Here is a 19960-nt window from a genome sequence, read left to right on the forward strand (position 1 = left end):
CTGCCGATGCAGGGGACCCGGGTTTGTGCACCGGTCTGGGAAGATCCCACGTGCTGCGGAGTGGCTGGGCCCGTGAGCCACGGCCGCTGAGCCTGCGCGTCCGGAGCTTATGCTCCGCAACGGGAGAGGCCACAGAGTGAGAGGCCCGCGTACCACAAAAAAAAAAGTCACTTCACATTGCCCCCTCCTTCCAGTCCCTGGCAACAACGCATCCTCATTCTGTGTCTATGGATATTTTGTATAAATGGAATCACAATAAGTGGGACTTTGTGACAGACTTTTATCGTTTAGTGTAATATTTTCAAGGTTCATTCATATCATAACATGTATCAGTGCCTCATTCCTCTTAATGGACAAATAGTATTCCATGCTTATATTCATTGGTTGGTGGACATTCATTCTACTCATTGGTTGGTGGACATTTCCCCCCCACACACACTTTTTGGCTATTATGAACAATGCTACTAAGAACCACGTGAGTATGTTTTCGTGTAAATATGTGTTTTCAGTTCTATTGGGTGTATGCCCAGAAATGGAATTGTAGGATCATATGATAACTTTATGTTTAACTTTTTGAGGAACTGTCAAACTGCTTTCCAAGATGGCTACATCATTTTACATTCCCACCAACAAATATGATGGTTCTAATTTCTCCACATCCTTGCCAACAATTTTTATTGTCCATCTTTTTGATTATAGCTATCCTAGTGGTTATAAAGCAGTATCCCACTGAGGTTTTGATTTGCATTTCTATGATGACTTATAATGTTAAGAATCTTTTTGTATGCTACTGACCATTTGTATATCTTCTATGGAGAAATGTCTATTCAAATCTTTGCTCATTTTTAATTGGGACATTTGTCATTTTATTGTTGAGTTGTAATAGTTCATTATGTATTTGAATATTAGGCCTTATGAGATATATGATTTGCAAATATTTTCTTCCATTCATTGTCTTATCATTTTATGATAGAGTTCTTTGAAAAACAGAAGTTTTAAACTTTGATGAAGTTCACTTTATCTATTTATCTTGTACTTTTATGTCATATATTATGCTTGTACTTTAGGTGTTATATCTAAGAAACCATTGCCAATACATGAAGATTTACACTTATGTGTTCTTCTAACTTTGTCTCTTTTGACTTAGAATCCTTAATGAAAAGCATGATGTCTGGAACCTAGTAGATTCTCAAAAAATATTGGTCGAATTAATGACTGGGTACATTGGAATGGCTGGCTAGACTGTGTGCGCATGGATTGCAGTATTTTATTATCCCTGCATTTCCACTCAGCGTTTGGCATTGCGTTTGCACTGTAGGTAGTACTTCAAGTTTCCTTGACACTTGCTTGATGAAATCAATAAGACTTACAATAGTCTCACTACAAAGTTGTGATTGAGGCCAGGTAGGTATTATTAGTCCATTTGATAGATGAGAAAACTGAGAACCAGAGATTAAATGAAGTACCAGATGCTGGATAACTAGTGGTAGAGCTCTCTCCTCAGGGCTCCCCCATTTGGCTCAAATATGTGGGCTCCTTTCTCTAGGCTTAGCAGTCACCATGGTTTCCTGGCTGTGTTTTCCTTCAGTCACACTTTTATGGCTGTCTCTGAGACTTCTAAATGAATACCTAGCCCTGTGTGCATTGAGTACACTGAAACTCGATAAATATTCAAACAAATAATCCCCAAAGTCCTTATTCTCACGCTCTTTTCTCTTTGCCTTTGGCAATATTTGCTTCATTTCTTTTCTCTTCATGGACAAACTCGACTTAAGACCTGCAAAGCTTGTTCTCTGAGCACCACCAGTATTCTATTGCCTGTGCCACACAATTCACCATTCTATTGCTATATGGGATGCCCTAGGCTGTTCTTCAATTATTTTGAATATGAGGTCCTTTTCTACTCAATTTAACTGTAAGGTCTTTGAGCACAGAGATTATACCTCATCTGTTTTTCACATCTCTCCACAGTACTGGCAAAATGTTTCTATTATTCTCCAATTTAGATTACTTTATTTGTTTTATATTCCCATCCTATTTGTCTACTTATTTACTGAACATTGTTCAGTTTGTCCAGCACCTTCTCCAGGAAGCCTTTGCCAAGCATTGCCTTCTTCTGAATGCACATGATGCCTGGTTTGAATAGCTCACGTGTCACTTATTCCACACTACCTTGTGTCATGGATATTTACAGTCATGCCTTATTTTTCTTACTACTCCTACTCAATTCTAATGTTCTTGAGAGGAGTTATTATTTATTATCCAGTTTTATGCTTTTCTGTTTCCAACAAAATCAGTGGCTTGCTCATACAAGGGCTCAAAACAAATATATTCTTCTTGAGACTCCTTAAAGTTGGGGAAACTGGATAGGGTTTGGACTCAAGACCCAAGTTGAATTTCCATCTCTGCTATTGTGTGATCCCTGACAAGTTACTTCTTTTTAATGGACCTCAGATTCCTCATCTATAATAATCCTTAGCTCAAATGAGAGCTGGGAAGTTTAAATAGCTATATATATGGCATAATGCAAAGTTTATTAATGTTAATGATAGCTGTTTTTGTTACCACTCTGAAATAACAGACAAGACCTGATTTCATCACCAATAAACATATATTGCATTGAAGCATCTTGTTCCTACAAAGCCAGTATCAGATGCTGAAAATCAGATGAAAAGAAAGAAAACTATCTCAGGATGTTCCCAGGCATAGGTTCAGTGCTCAAACATGTGCATTTTGATGGTGGGCATAACTAGCTCTGTGTCTTTTTATATAATTCAGTTTGCAAGTCTGCCACTTGCTTATTATCCCATTGTTGACCGATATAGTACAGCAACAGAGAAGGAAAACGTCTCTATGCAATAGAGTTTCCAGCTCACTGTTGGTGTTCAATGAATGTTAATATTAGATACCTAAAATAGAGCAGGTCCTATTGTAAGGAGAAAAAGCATTTAATAAAAGTCAGCCTTTCTCTCTACTTGTTAACATACAGACACCCTTATTAAAGAATTGCTACTAAAATGAGTTCAGTACCTTGAATGTTCTCTGTGAAGAGTGAGTGTACTTTAAAACCTTGCATGGGGTACTTAGCACAGAGTCTCACTGCTAATGTTAAGGAGCCTGATTCCATTCAGTTCATCATCCACATTAAAAGCGAAACTCATAGGTGCTCAGCACTCTCTTAGGTGCTGCCAGGCAAGCCTAGTAATTGATCTTCCATTGAGTAGGCATTTAAGAAGGGGGGCTTCCCTGGTGGCGCAGTGGTTGGGAGTCCTCCTGCCAATGCAGGGGACACGGGTTCGTGCTCCGGTCCGGGAAGATCCCACATGCCACGGAGTGGCTGGGCCCATGAGCCATGGCTGCTGAGCCTGCGCGTCTGGAGCCTGTGCTCCACAACGGGAGAGGCCACAACATGGGAGAGGCCCGCATACCGCAAAAAAAAAAAAAAAAAAAAGGGAGAACTGCATTACTTTTTGTTATTATTATTTTTTTAACCAGTAAATGAGAGCGTGGAACAGATCCAATGTAAATGGAAGGCAGTCCTGTCAGCCTTTCGTCCAGTGCTGTGCCTCCGCATCATTCTTCCTGTGGCCTTGGTGAGCAATCACTGTAGATCCCTTTGTAGCATCTTTATCCACTTCCACATCCAGGGTCTTTCACTGCAGAATGGGAGCGGGATAGACATGTAATGATAAGTGGTATAGTAAAGATGCTTCTGTGTGAGCTCCAGAAATAGGAAATTCAGTGAATGCAGTTACTTCTAGCATGCAAAAAGTCTCAGCTAATCCGTGGCAGACAAATTTGACAAAACATGATGAGATATTTATATATCTCAGCTATATGTTAGGAATTAAGAAGCTGCCTTCTTAGTGATTATTTTGAAAACCCCAGGTCCAATCTAAAATATTCAGAGAACGTCCAAAGGTAACAAAACACTGTTATAGTAGGAGATGTGGCATTCATTCTTTCAGGCCTTCAGTCACAGACATTTCTAAAATACCTACTACATACTGGGTACTTGGGATACAGACATGACGCTATCCTTTCATAAGGAATTCACAGCTTATGGCTAATAAGCAAAAAAAAAAATGTCTCTACCTTCAGGGATTTACAATCTAAGACAGAATACAAGTGGAAAAATACAAAAGAGAGAGAACAGCTAAATGATACAGGTGATGAAAAATGCAAACAAAATTTTTCTTAACCTTTTTTGGGTACAAAGATCTCTTTGAGGCTCCAATAAAATACAAGGATAATTATATTTACTAGAAAATAGAATATGAGCACTTATACATAAAAATTCAAAAACAACTCCAGGGAAACACAAACTCATTGATGACACCAAGATAAGGAGCTCATGTGATACGTGTCTGGATAAATCATATTTCATATAAAATACTTTCTCCAAGGTAGGCTGTGTGAATGAATTAGGACTTGAAGAAAGGGAAGGAGAGAGAACATAAAATGAGATAATTTTGGTATTTTTGGTGATATTATAAAGGAGTATTACATTGCTAAAGCAAAAAAATTTGACGGGGTGGAGACTTTGGAGACAGGGATTCTGGCTGGGTCAACTTGCTTGAGCAAAAGCAGAGACTTGAGGGATAAGCTTGGTGTGTGGGTACTAATTTGCCAACCTGGGATGGAGATTCATGATTGGAAGTATTGAGATGCAAGGTTAGACGGATAGTGAGATATGAACTTGAGAGTCATTGCTGGCCTTTGTATAGGGAATCATTACAGAATTAAAAAACCCCAAAGACATATCTGAGCTGATTGAGTCCAACCTCCAGACATCCCAAAACCTCTGGCAAGCGTTAATTTAGTCTATGCTTGAACATATTAGTGGGTGAATCACAATGTGCTATGCAAACTATTCCATTGTTGAATGGCTCTAATTGATAAAAATTATTTCTTCATACCAAGATTAATTAAAAAAAAACTTCCACCTCCCATCCCATGTATAGAAACATGATTTTTGTTCTCTGGAAACTCAAAATAAAGCTAATCCTTTATTCACTTGACAGTCCTTCAATTTCTTGAATGTCGTATTCCCCTTAAATATTCTCCTTAAAGACTACGCATCGTCAGGCTTCAGTCTTTTCTGGTGAATACAATATTTAAGAAGATTAGTTTGGCAATCCTGTGTGAGAAAGATTAGATCAGGAAGAAAACTACATTTGAGGAGACTAGTTGGAATGTTATTGGAATGATGATGGTTCGAGAAAAGTAGAAAGGAAATGCAAAAGTTCTAGATGGAAGAACTGACAATACTAGGGGACAAGTGGTTATTGGAAATGAAGAAAAGATGTGATTCAAAGATATTTTAGAGTTCTGGCCTGGATACTGGAAGACTGATCTTACTGTAACCATCAGTTTTCAGGAGGAAGGTTTGACATCTTTCTTCTTAATAGGAGGTGTTATGGTGTAGTGGTTAAGAGCGTGAGCTCTTAGTGGCAGAATGAATGGGGAGGTTCATATTCTGGATTTAACACTTATGTTACGTGACATTGGGCAAATTACTTGACATATTTGTATCTCGATGTTCTCATCTATAAAATATAATATTATAATACATGTAAAGGTTTTAGCTTCACTGGCAGAGAAGAAGCTCTAAATAACAACAATCTATTAATACTCTCATGGGTTTAATTGGAGGAAGGTGAAGTCCAAACTGAGAACTTCCAAACAAACTATCTGGGAAGGAGACAAGCAGTATGTGGTCAGGTCATCATGTTAGGGTAGGAGGAGATATTGCAGATGGAAATGCGGTTAGAACACACAAAAGAGCAGAGTCAGTTCCAAGGCCAGAAACAGTGGAGGTCAGGCCGTAGAAATATAGGTAATTTGCTACTTTTTCAAGATACATGGCAGAAACAGATCATGTTGGAAGAGGCATTTCTCTAGCCCAGGAAAGTAGGCCTTACATTTTAAATATCTGTCTCGCCATGAACTGTTTTTCTTCAGCTGACCCTGGTTTATGGGTTAACCCTTATATCCACAGATTACCTATTTCTCCACGGTGAGGAGGTTAAGGTCACCCGGTTGAGGATGTCAAACTCCAGGCAATGGGCAAACACACAAATAGAGGTGTTTTATGAGCAGTTAGAGCTCAGCTAGAGATGTAGCTGATGGCAAGGAGAGGTCAATTTATAGGTGTTGGTGGATGCATGGGAATGGTTGAGCTTACCACGTATTAATGCATTTAGGTGTCGGTATCTCCCAGGACTTCTCTCCTTGTTTTGGTGTCTGCCGTCATGAAAGAATCTCTTCCTATCCTATCCTTAGAAGTTATAAGGTGATTTGCAATCCAAGTTTATAAAGTACATGCAAGCTCGGATAGAGCGATACAGATGGTTTTAATCAAGGGCAAGTCAATTGCCTTTCTGAGCTTGTTCCTTCATCTGTAAAATGAGAATAATAACAACACCTACTTTGTGGAGTTATTTTAAGGAAGGATCACGGTGAGACAGCATTTACACAGCTTCCTTGCATAGCACCTGGCACTCGGAGGCCCCCAAATAAAAGTTAGTTTTAGTGGATGATGACTATTATCAATTACTTATTGAAACCCATATTGTGAAAATATATATGGAGTAAGCTATGGTGGAGAAGCTATTATCTGGGTCTAATTTGCTTATTTTTTAATATGATTTTTATTTAGTCTATCTACTTTTTACGTCAATGTTTCTGGAAACCAGGCAAGTGTCATCAGAGGTGTTTTCTTTTGTTGTTGTTGTTCTTTTTTTCTTTTTTTTTTTAAATGCCCTTGGCTCCAAATGCTTGGCCTGAAAAAATCATTCCATATGTTTATTCACCTTGAGAAGCTGAGTTTGCTGTGTCCAATTTCCCTGTTTACTCTTCCCATGCTAATGTTGCTGAGCATGTGAAAATATCGTTCTTTATCATTCCAACTAGCTCTTGGGTTTAATTACAGATTATGAGAAATGAGCTGAATGTCTGAGCGTTTTGCAGCCTGGTGAGACTGATACGTTCAGAATGGTTAAAGGCATTTTATTCCTCTGGAAAAAAAAAAAAAAAAGCCTGGTGTAGCTCATTTGTGCTACATGAAAGATGAAGTGTGGCTGGAGTCAAATGATGGGACCCAGACCTCGTTCACTCACATCGATTCATTAGGACCTGTGTCAACTTCCCCCAAGAGGTGCACACACACTCAGATGCTCAGGGGATGGAAAGGACATATGTGACCTCTCAGGAAGAGAAGTTGGCATAGAGCATTGTCCTTTGAGTTGGTTGAGGAGTGATGAGGTTGTGTGAATTACCTAGCAGCCATTCTCTTATGCCTCTTTCCTGTGCATCCCAGGGGCTGTGCTTGGTAGCAGCATCTCTCCCCTACAGGGGGATTAGGACACTGTGGGAAAGCTGCACCTGGCAGACAATTTAAAATACATTGGTTTAAATTCATACCTGGTCTCCTTTCTGAATAGGGGTACTGAGGAAAACTAAGGAGACAGGGAAAATATGGAAGCATTTAAAGAAAACCTTGTTTATGAATTCACTATAGGAATTCTAAATGTATAAAATAAGGGTTAGGCATTTCAATGGGACAAATGATACTTCTAATAAGAGCAAGTGAAAATTCAAATTCACTCATTCATTTATTCAGTCTTTCATGCAACAAACATTCCTTGAACTCTTATCCTACTAGGCACTGTGCGAGCCACAGAAAATGAAATAACAAACAAGACAAAAGACAGTCTTTGCCGGGAGTCAAAAGGCTCACACTCTAGTGTGGAAGACAGGATTGAGGGCAAGTGATTAAATCTAGGGTGAAGGACTCTATGACTGAGGGGAGCCCAGGGACATGGAACACTGAACAGCAGGGGAAAGAAAGTTAAGTCATTCTGAGGAATAGTTCAGAGGGTCTTTCATGAGGAAGTGGTAGAGAAACAAGGACTGGAAAGAGGAAGAGGAGGTAGCCAGTTGACAGAGGGGGAGGAAGGACTTTCAGGTGCATGGAACTGCCATGTGCAAGGACTCAGGGCTGTCAGGACCACAGAAGTGAAGCGAACTGCACTTCTGTGTTTACATCAAAGGGTGTGATGGGAAAACTACGAGAGATGTTTCTGGTGGAGGCAGCAGCTAGTTGAAGTTTTTCTCATTAAAGTCTTTGGGGAAAGATAGCTTTTATTTATGGTACAAGTGGCCCTCAGAAAGTTCCTCCAAACCAGCTAAGCCAAGCACATGGCATATAAGAATCATGAGACTTTCGTTACAATCGATGGTGAATCTAGATCATCTAAAAATTCCCAAAGTCCCTTTTACTCTCTTAGTAATATGTGTTTTACATGTTCAAGATCAAGCCTTCATCTCCTCATTTTATTCCCATTCATATATCAGCATCTGTGATTCCCAACAATGATGGCTGGGGGAAAATACAGAAACTTGGTGAGACCAGGGATATGACTGGTCCTTGTTCAATGAAAGGACGGCCTTGATTAGAAGCTAAAGTTGATACTTTTGTGCCTGCTTTTGGCTCTAGCTTCTCAGCCACATGGTCACATAGGCAACTCAGCACAAATACAAACATGGTGCTCAAGACTGAGTCACAGAGTGTGCTTTCTTTCTTCAGTCTCACAGCGTTGCTGCAGTGTCTGTGACCTGATTTAGAGTGTTTGTGAAAAATGTTAGGTCCACAGTCACTGGGGATTGGCTCAGGGAAATACTGTATATCAGAGAGGGAAATCCATAATCGGCATAAAAAAGGCATTGATAAGTGTACAGATAACTCTGCTACATGTACATAAAGATAATTGAGATACTTAACTTTTTTGTTGGTAACTCCAGGAATATCTAAGATAATACTCTCTAGTTGGTCTTATCTATTCGGATGGTCATGAACTTGAGTATGGTGTGCTGCAACTCAGGTAGGTCAGGGAGGCCTAAAAAAGATAGGTATGATTCCCCAAAATGGGAAGTTTGTGGGCCCTCAGGTCATAAAAATTCCAAAATGTTTTTCTGTATTATTTTTCACTTTTGCTTCAGATCCATAGTACTCAAAATTCACCAGCTTTGACACATTTAATGTGAAATGTCATAAACTTTGCTACTTAATTTAAACGGTTCAATTTAAATATATACAACCAAGCCTCATTATTCACAGATTTTGTATTTGAAAATTCGCCTACTAGGTAATTTATTTGTAATCCTCAGATCAATACTCACAGTGTTTTCATGGCCATTGGAAGCCAAATGCAGAGTGATGAAAAATTTGAGTTGCCTGCCATGTGTACTCCCAGACGAGGTCAGACAACACATCTCTGCCTTCTTTTTTCATTTCTCATACTGTAAACAAGTATCCTCTCTGCAGTCTAGTTAGTGGTACTTCTTCATTTTTTTTTGTGCTTTTCGTTGGTGATTTCTCTATTTAAAATGGCCCCCAAATGTAATACTGACATGCTGTCTAGTATTCTAAATGAAAGAAAACTGTGATATGCCTTAAGGAGAAAATGTTCCTGTTAGATAAACTTCCTTCAGGCATGAGTTATAGTGCTGTTGGCTGTGAGTTCACTGTTACTGAATTAATAAGAATATTAAATAAGGTATCTTTAAACAGAATTACACATGAAACAAGGTTACATATTGATTGGCTGATGAAAATATTGTGACCAGAAGCTCACAGGAACCGAATCCAGTGTTTTCCCTGAGAGTAACGGTTCAATATTCACTAATTCAGCATTTGCGGTGACTTTGTAGAATGTAACCATCTTGAGTACCGTGAATCAATTGTACATGCACACATATATATGTGTGTATATATATATATATATATATATACACATATATATGTATATATACACACGAATAGGTATACACACACACTCATATACAATTACATAAAGCAAAAGTGAGTGAACACAAATGTAATGTTAGCCACTGGTGGATCGAGATTCCAGACATATGAGTGTTCACTGTACCATACTTATCAATTTTTTTTAGGTTTGAAAGCTGCTCACCTACCTCTCTGGGCCTTGATTTCCTCAAAGAAGGGAGATTAAGTTGCCTCAGGAACCTCTTCCAGCTCTGCTATTCTGGCATTTTAAATGAGTCCCAAACAGGAGCCATTTAATTTAGATATTCAGTAGAGATTCAGTCATAGAATCCAGTCCAATGCTAACTGCATGATACTAAAGTACAGAGTTTAAAAAAGAAGGCTGCCACTAAAATGATAACTTGATTGACAAATACTCAAGGCATGGAGTTCCTCTATACAAAGTCAGGCATATTAAACAAACAAATAAAAACTTTCGGGCTTCCCTGGTGGCGCAGTGGTTGAGAGTCCGCCTGCCGATGCAGGGGACGCGAGTTCGTGCCCGGGTCCGGGAAGATCCCACATGCCGCGGAGCGGCTGGGCCCGTGAGCCATGGCCGCTGAGCCTGTGCGTCCGGAGCCTGTGCTCCGCAACGGGAGAGGCCACAACAGTGAGAGGCCCACGTACCGCAAAAAAAAAACACAAAACTTTCAAATAATATAGGAAGCATCTAAGGACAAGATAACCTTGTCATTTGAACAGTTTCTATCTGTTCCCATTTCTGATTAAGTCAAAAAAGGCTTATCATAGACAAAATTAGTCATTAGGAAAGATGTGCCGTGTATCCATAGCCGTTTTTTTAAATTTTTATTTATTTATTTATATTTATTTTTGGCTGTGTTGGGTCTTCGTTTCTGTGCGAGGGCTCTCTCTAGTTGCGGCGAGCTGGGGACACTCTTCACCGCGGCGCGCGGGCCTCTCACTGTCGTGGCCTCTTTTGCCGCCGAGCACAAGCTCCAGACGCGCAGGCTCAGTAGTTGTGGCTCACGGGCCTAGTTGCTCCGTGGCATGTGGGATCTTCCCAGATCACGGCTCGAACCCGTGTCCCCTGCGTTGGCAGGCAGATTCTCAACCACTGAGCCACCAGGAAGCCCCATAGCTTTTTCTTTAAGAGTCTTGTAGGCACCATTGTGTAATGGAAGGAGCATGGGGTTTGGAATAAGTCAAACCTCAATTCAAAAATTCTGTTTTCTCCAATAGCCTATTTGTGTGATCTTAACAGAATTATGTTTCTTCTCTGAGCCCCAGTTTCCTTATCTGTAAAAAATGGTGATAATATTTTCCCTGCAAGGAGAAGATTATATGAAATAAATTTGTAAAAACACCTGGCAGCAAGAGGGGTTCAAAAATGTTAGTTTTCCTTTTTTTCAGCCCATAATAAACCATTGTTTTCTAGAAAGACTTATAACGTACTAGTTAAGAGCACAGTCTTTAGAGCTAGACTACCAGAGTTCAGATCCCTGATCTGCCATTTACAAGCTGGGTGCTTAAAGTAAGTTACTTAACCTCTCTGTGCCTCAATGTCTGTCTGCAAAATAGGGATAATAATAGCACCTACCCCACAGAGCTACTGTATGGATTGAAATATTAATATTTATATGTTACTTACAATATTGGGAGCCATATTAGTGTTTGTTGCTGTTATTATTATTTCTAAGAATGGCAAGGAAGCAAAATTTTAGAGTAATAGGAAGTCCTGAATTGCATAAGGATTTAGCATGAAGGTAACTCTAAAGGTAAACTTGATTTTGTACTTTTAGACTGACCAGAGGAAGGACAGATCCTTAGTCATTGATTGCTTGGTTGCACTGTACTTTACTAAAGTGCAGTGATTGTGTTTTAAAACCTTCACCCTTGATTTCAAATGTTGGAATGCATCGCTAGTTCTTCCATGTTACTTCTGGTAGAGTTGTTGAAATGCATGCTTTTTATTCATAATAATGGCTACTTTTGTTGAGCAATTCCTAGGTGTCAGGTCTGGGATGTAGCCCTACTTGTTAGCTAACAGGTTAATCTGTGTTATGGATGCTGAGAAGACACAGGCTGCTGGATCAGAGATACAGAACTTTTTATTGCTCGTGGTACAGCAAGCATCATGAGCATCAGCAAATGTGGTGGTTCTCCTTGCCCTTCCCCACGTCTCGCAGAGACGATGCAATAAGGGTCACATGGATGCTTTGCCATACTCAGATTTCATTGCAGCCAAGGAACATCACATTTGGGGAACTCACCATTTTGTAGCTAGCAATAAACAAGCGGTCTCTTAGTCCCAGAGGGAGACATTTCTTCTTCCTTCAAGGGTGCTCCCTGCAAAAATTGATACAACTCTGAGAAATGCTTGGGTAAAGAGCATTTGGTCTTTGCATTCTTGGTACATCCAGCAAGAGGTGCAGGGTTCAGGGCTCTTGGCAGATTGCCTTTCCCAGCACTGGGTTCCAGGAACAATGCCAAATACTTTAATTGGGACAATGTTTCCTGGTAGATCACTTTTTAGCTAATATTCTATGTATATCTTACTCATTTTAGTAGGGTTGCCTCTGAGCAGTATTATAAATTGGGTCCATTGTTTTTGTGCCCCCCACCTTCTTGTGGAAGCCAGTTTTCCTTGAGCAATCCCCTCACATTCAAGACTCACATTTTTAATGGTTTTGACCTGATCTTTTAAAAAATTTTTTATTTATTTAAAAAAATTTTTTTTCATTTTTTGACCATGCCCCATGGCATGTGGGACCTTAGTTCCCTGACCAGGGATCGAACCCATACTTCCTGTAGTGGAAGCATGGAATCTTAACCACTGGACTGCCAGGGAAGTCCCCTAACCTGATCTTTGACTGCCTTTTTTCCTGCCTCCATGCCATGTTCAGCTCATTTCTTTTTCCTCTTTGTCCTGAAACAAAATTTACCCATTTTGTGGCCAGTCTCTTAGAACCCTTCTCTCTTGTAAGACAGTCACTGAGAAACAAATGGAAATTAAAATATGTTAATGTATAGAAGGGTGACTCACCAGAGAACATAAAATTTTAAGAGAGACCTTTTGAGGACATGCTGCTTTAACCAAGGAATAATCGGAATGGTGGGAATTTGGGGTTTCAAGATTATATATACAACTCTGTATGCTTCCTCTGTGCATGGTGAGCCCTGGGTCTAAGGGATAAATTTAGTTTTGATTTTATATGGAGCATTGATTTTGTGTTCTCTGAGAAGGAAAAAAGATATTTTGAGGTATGGATTTAAATGCCATTTCCTTTTCACTCCCTATCATCTGAGGGTTTGTGAGATGAAGTTTTTGATTTTAGAGAAAGCTATAAGCAGTTGTGACTAACTCTTTATAAGTCTTCGTAATATCAGGAGTTGCTCTCCTACTAATAAGCAAACCATTACCCAAACCATAGTCCTTAATGGAGGCCTGCCAAAGGGATTTCATGGAACCGCATTAGAACGTGGAAAATAAAGCTTTCTTAGACCACAAAGCAGCCACTCCATGAATTAACGCTTCTATTGGTACCTGCATTTGGGGTCTGTAATGTTTTGCTAACTGTGTTTTCAAGACCCAAGTGATTTGAAAAGAAGTGACTGAGTTCATAAAAACGGGAGACTGTAAACCAGCATAAATGTCAGTTTTTATGTTGATATTTACATTTATCCCATGGAGAGACTGAATTGTGTAGTAATGTGATTCAATATTTGGGGTCAAATATTTTGGTAACATTTACAGGTCAATAAATTAGACACCTTCCATCTTAAATGATCAAAAATAGCTTTGTTTCCCAATGTGAGGCCAACTTAAATTTTCCAGCAGGGAATATTCCTTGCAGAATTGTTAATTGTATGGATGCTATAATAGTATTACATTTTAACAACAACTGTGTTAGATTTTCAAGCATCTCAGAGGTTATAAACTAGTCATTAAAATTCATTCCTGTTGGCAGTTGGGTCTGTGGAGCCTTTATCTGGAAAAGCACACTTGTAATGTTTATGTGATTTCCATTTTAACACAACTGTTTGAATTACTTGCAATACTCTAGCCTTTGTAATGTGCTCCCTTTCCTATGCTTCTCCTACAAGCTCTCACTGTATTAACCTGATAAGGGTGAGATTCCCTACATTAGAAAACTGTTTCTCTCTTCCCCCCACCACCCCGTGACTTCTTTTAGCAAGGGCTCATGTGTTAAAGGCATGTTGCTTAGAATGATAGAGGGAAGGCCAGTTTTATACTGCTCACATGAAAGAAACAAATAGGGAAAGATATAAGCTGTGTGTACTTCATCACAAGGGAATATCAGATAGAAATCTGGTACCATTTATTTCCAGGTCCTTAAAAAATAATAGACCAGGTGGTCACCAGGGAGCTGGCTGTACCTCCCAAGACATTGATTTGTCTCACTCTTCTGGTCCATCTTGGTTTTCTTTCCTGAGTGTGACTTAACATTTCTACCTTGTCTAATAGTCATCTCTTCCCTCATTTCCCCTTACAGTGGATGCTGCTGAGAGCAGGACCCATCCATGTGTAGTCTCTCCCTCTTCGGCCTAAGCATCTAAGTCAGTCCCCAGCAGTTAAAAGATGCACCATAATGTGTAGAGTGTTAACGTTCTTATGGATTTGTTTTATTTCACTTAAACTTGAGGGTTTAGTTCTGGGCAGACCGTGACACTTTAATTCCAGTCTATTTGATTAAGTTGGAGCCAGCTGAAATGAACATTTATGAATTACCTACTTGGCAATTATAAAAGGTAGAAAATGTGATGTGGTCTCTGTCCTTCGAATAATTCGAAATAGTAGAGTGGGAGATAAGAAAATTAAGAGAAATAAGATATTATAAATGTTATAAACCCAAACTAATGAATTTAAAAGGATCACACCCAACTTGTATGACCTGGAATATATTCATGGAATATTTGATGTATAGCTTTCAAAATGAAGTGGGATACAGTAGAAGTCACTTGAGATAACTTGGGAGAAAAGGTTTTTGATTAGGGGAGTGATATGATGACATGTTAGGAAGCTTAATTTGGATGTGGTACGAGGATAGATTTGAGAAAGTTTGAATTAGAATGCAGTGTGACTAGAAGAAAGGAGATAGATTAGGAAGCTTTTGATACAGTTTAAGTGAGAGGTAGGTGATAGTGTCCTTCTAGTGATCTTATGGAAGCAGAATTAGCAGGACTTGGTAAGGAAAGGAGTTTAACGTGACTCTGATTTTGAGCCTGCATGGCTTGGAAAGAAGAGTTGATGACATTAACAGAAATAGGAAAGGCAAGATGATGAATGCCATAGGAAGCAAGAGGAGAAAGATGGTGACGTTGGATGTCAGTGTTTTTAGGTGTTTTTGGACACTGTGAAACCTCCTGGGTCTAGTAAGTAGGGAGTTGTAATAAATTAGGGTAGATAAGGCTAACAAAGGAGATGCCATTAGTCTGACGGACAAGGAATCCTGTTAGTTGCCAGCTCTGTGACCTAAGGCAAGTTATTATCTGACCCCCTCTGTTTTTCATTTTCCTTGTAAGTATAAGAAAACTTTTGTAGAAGCTAGATAAACAGATTGATGAATTCCTGGCAGGTATGAAGTGATTTGGAAACTGTTGAGAGATTCCTTGTGGGCCAAGGGAATTTGCCCTGGATTCTCTACTTACTTTGGATCAACACTGTTATCTCCTTATGGTCCCTCCCCAAACTTGGAGATTTGCTGCCACTGTGGTCATCAAGGCTGCTCAAGTTGATGCTCATAGATGCCACCAGGGCCTCTGCCTTCTGAATCATGAATACACTTGGTGAAAAGGAGGCCTTTACAAGATGTATGCTGTCAGCTTTGCAAAGCCTACTTCCATTAAAAAAAAAAGGCCCAATCCACTCAATCCATTGCTTTTTACCCCTTTTCCACCTTTTGATAAAAATATAAAACACCCTTATAATTTCCATGGAGAAAGATGGGAGCAATCACAGATTATCTTCTCTGATTTTATGAGAAGTTACTCACTGTAATAGTTGAGTCCTCAGTTCCCCTTTTAAGCACCTACATTGTAATTCAACAACATTGGATTGGATAGAGTGACGTTGCCAATATTCAGTCAGAGTTAACTCAAAATAGAGAGAGCAAATGATGAAAAATGTTGTTCAGGTGATTCACCTGCATCTGAGGAAAACATTTGACTTTCTGCTTGAGATATTTTCTTATATAATTAGAAATGTATAAGTTTGGTATTTATAGCTGGGAATATTTCCCTGCTGGTTTTCAGTTCATTTTGTTTCTCATTAACCTTTATAAATATTCTAGTTGGAAATACCCTTTTATTTAGAATACAGTTAGCTAGAGAATGAAATAATGTTTTAATATTCCTGTTAGCTTCCTCTATCAACCATCCTGAGAGAACCAGAGAGAAAGGCAATGTGGCATTCTTGGAAGAATTTGGGAGTTACAAAAACCTGGAATTCCATTCTGGCTCTGTGATTTACTAGCTGTGTGACCTAAGGCAAATGATTATCCAGTCTTTCCTGGTTTTTGTTTTTTCATTGATGTGATAGGGTAATACCTGGACATCCCAGTGTTATTGAGAGGATCAAGTGGGATAATGGTGACATTTGTCCTAAGTTCTCTATGCCCTGGGGTTCTAGAGTTATACTCCATGGGCCCAAATCCTGATTATACTCTGGTCAAGATATTTTACTTCTCTAAAATCCTTTCCTCATCCATAAAATGAGGGTTGTAATAGTGCCTATTTTATAAGCTACTTGTGATGGTGAATGAGCAAAACTGTTAAAAACATAGTGACTGGATAATATTAAATATGCAGTAAATATTAGCCATTTCAATTAGCACATAGTAAGTGCTCAGTAAACAGAAGCTTCTCTCATTTTTCTCCTTCATTTAGGCACTTAAATAATCTTTCAGGGTTTCTCTTTCATATGTTAAGCAAAACAACTCTTAGAATATTGGAGAAAACAATCCTTACCTCTGTGCTGCTAATCTATAAAACAGGATTATTTGCTGATCTTACCTAGTGCCTTCCTTTGAGTATAAGCCTTGGGAACTCCAAGCTGAAGGAAAGGCTCCTTTCTTTAAAATAGCTATAATGTGTGCAGTCTTCTAGTTATCGAAATTGTAAGCTACCCTGCCTATCCCCAATCTATTGTCCTAGCTTCAAAGACATTTTAAAACACCCTCTGGGTGCTATCTTTCTTCTTGGTTATCCTTTGCCTCACTTCTCCCTTTCTTATGAGAAAACTTCTCAGGCTCCTCAAGGCACCAACTTCTCTTATGACAACTTTGAAACTTGTAGGTTTCTGTAGAGACTATTTTCTTTGGGTTAAAAAGCACTTTAGTTAGTAATGCAGCAGAATTTAAAGTCTAAGAAATAACTAGTCTGCAGTTTCCTAAATCCCCCCTAACTAAGATATTTAAATTAGGCAGGAAAATAACAAAATGCTTCACAATTTTCCAGAAGTCAGAACGTAGAAGAAAGATCAGAGGCCCTAGCACAGTTCAGGATGAGCTATTCCATGCTTATCTACACATCTGCTCAATCATCTCTCACTTTTCAGTTACTCGGTATCTAATGTAGGAAGGTGGTTGTTTAGAGCATTAATACTATACCAGCAAACAGTAATTGTTAGGGGCTGAATTGTGTTCTCCCCAGATTCATCATGTTGAAGCTCTAACACTCAGCGCTGCAGAATGTGACTGTATTTGGAGACATAGCCTTCAAAGAGGTAACTAAATGAAAATGAGGCTGTTAGCATGGGCCCTAATCAAATTTGACTGGTGTCTTTATAAGAAGAGAAAATTTGGCAGCACAGAGACACTGAGGTGCTCACGCACAGAGAAATGACCATGTGAGGACACAGTGTGAAGATGGTTCTCTGAAAGTCAAGGAGAGGGGCCTCAGTAGAAACTGTACCTGTTGACACCTAGATTTTGTCCAAAACTGTGATAAAATAGATTTCTTTTGTTTAAACTACCCAGTCAGTCTGTGATATTTTGTTTAGTATCCTTAGCCAACTAACAGAGTAATATTATAAATTTGTATTGCATTTATAATTCTATAAATTTCATATTTTTTTCATATACATGGTAAAGCATAATGGTCAAAAGCACTGACTCTGAAACTAGACTTTCTGGATTCAAATCTATCACCTGGGTGGCCTAGGCAAGTTACCTAACCTCTTTGCTCAGTTTCTCATCTTCAAAATGGAAATGATAATAATATTGTCTACTTTATAGAATTGCTATCTGCATTAAATGAATTAATGTTTATAAATTAATAGTGCTCAGCACATAGTAATATCTAAAAAGTCATTTCTTAAATTAATAAAATAGAATGCATGCCTTAGTTCATTTTATTCCTCTTAAATATTGTGAGCTGGGGGAGAGAAGGTAAGGGATATAATATTTACTGAGTATTTATTATGCAGTAGATGACATGGTGACAATTGAACTCACATTTGCACATAGGAGATTAAATTATTGCCAACGTTTATATACTGTTAAACAATGGTGGCCTTGGGCCATTCTCCCATCTTAAATCTAAATCTACTGATTTTTATTTTTTCAGCATTACCCATCTATACCAGGAACAGAACCTAAATAAATATGAAAAGGATCTAATGAAAGGGTAGTCATCAAATTAAGTATTGTATCAGTCAAAGCTCAACCAGGGAAGCAGAAACAGTAATGAATATACACACATACACACATATCTATATATCTACATATAGATATATAGTGAATCTATCTATCTATCTATCTATCTCTCTATCATCTATCCAACAATACACTATTTTATGTAATTAATTTTGAGGACTAAGCAAATTCGAAGTCCATAGAACAGACAGGAACGGAAGATCACGAATAGACTAAAACCCAATGGACATAAGCTAGAGTTTGTTATCCACAGGTAGGAGTGTTTGTCTATCTGTCTATCTGTCTGTCCTCCCTCTCAGAGAACAATGCACTCTTTTAAAGGACTTCCAACTGATAAGTGAGCCCCACCAGGACAATCTGTCTCATTTAAAGTCAGCTGTTTAGGGGCTTTAATTACATCGGTAAAATATCTTCATAACAGCACATAGAATTTGATTAGACAATTGGGAGGAGGTATGTGTATGTTACAAAACGCGTGCTACCTTCCATTCTCTGACTCTCTTGAAAAATTATCTCTTGGAGCTCACCCTATCTGGAAACATACTGGAAGGGGGATTCTAAGGAATACAGTTTAGCTTAGTCTACTTGAGACACTGCAAAGCCATTGCAGGTATTTTTTTTTTTTTAAAAGACTGTCATTTACTATGCCTGGAACTGGGCACATTTTAACATGAGCTTCTTTTTATTTAATTCTCACAATAGCCCTTGAAATATTATTACCATTTATGAATGAGAAAATAAAGGCTCCAATGGTTAAATAACTAGCCCAGGTCACAAATCAAGCTAGTGAGAGAATTAAAATTAGAGGTCAGAGCTGACCCTGAAGACCATCATGTTTAAAAACAGTAGGTAATAACCTCAAACTACCTTCTTAAGTTCTGGTGGAACTTAGGGTAGAGGAGAAATCAGTGCTGGTTGGGCTATCTCAGCTGAGCTGCATTATGAGCAGGTTGGAAACATGAACTAGCAGAGGAGAATCTACAGTTTTTAGCTCCCTCACCAGGACCAGATTGTAGGATCTTCCAATTTTCCTCTGGGGATAGTTGTGCATTTACAAGAAATTAAGAATTACTATTTTCCAGAGGGTGTGTGTTTGTGTGTGTGTGTGTGTGTATAATACACTGTTCTAAGAAAAAGAGCTCTTAGTTTTATATTTTGGATATCTCCTCAATAAGTCATATAATACCATTTCATAATTCTGATAGATTGTGTGATACTTGAAGTTATGCTATTTATGAAATAAAATTAAAATGTCCATATTTATATATTTGTTAATGATTTGGGCCACTTGTAAATTGGTAAGTAGGTTCACAGCCCTTATAATAATGTTCATTATTTTGGATTTTACTATGGGCTAAGAGTGCTACTTAGAACCTTTGTACACCCTACCTCATTTAAACCTCACAACAACCCTGTGAAGCTTACTGTATCCACACTTGACTGATGAAGAAATGAAGGCTTAGAAAGAATAAGCAACTTGTTCCAAGTTTACTAG

The sequence above is a fragment of the Phocoena sinus genome, chromosome 8 (genome assembly GCF_008692025.1).
Source record: "Phocoena sinus isolate mPhoSin1 chromosome 8, mPhoSin1.pri, whole genome shotgun sequence".
Classification (NCBI taxonomy): Eukaryota; Metazoa; Chordata; class Mammalia; order Artiodactyla; family Phocoenidae; genus Phocoena; species Phocoena sinus.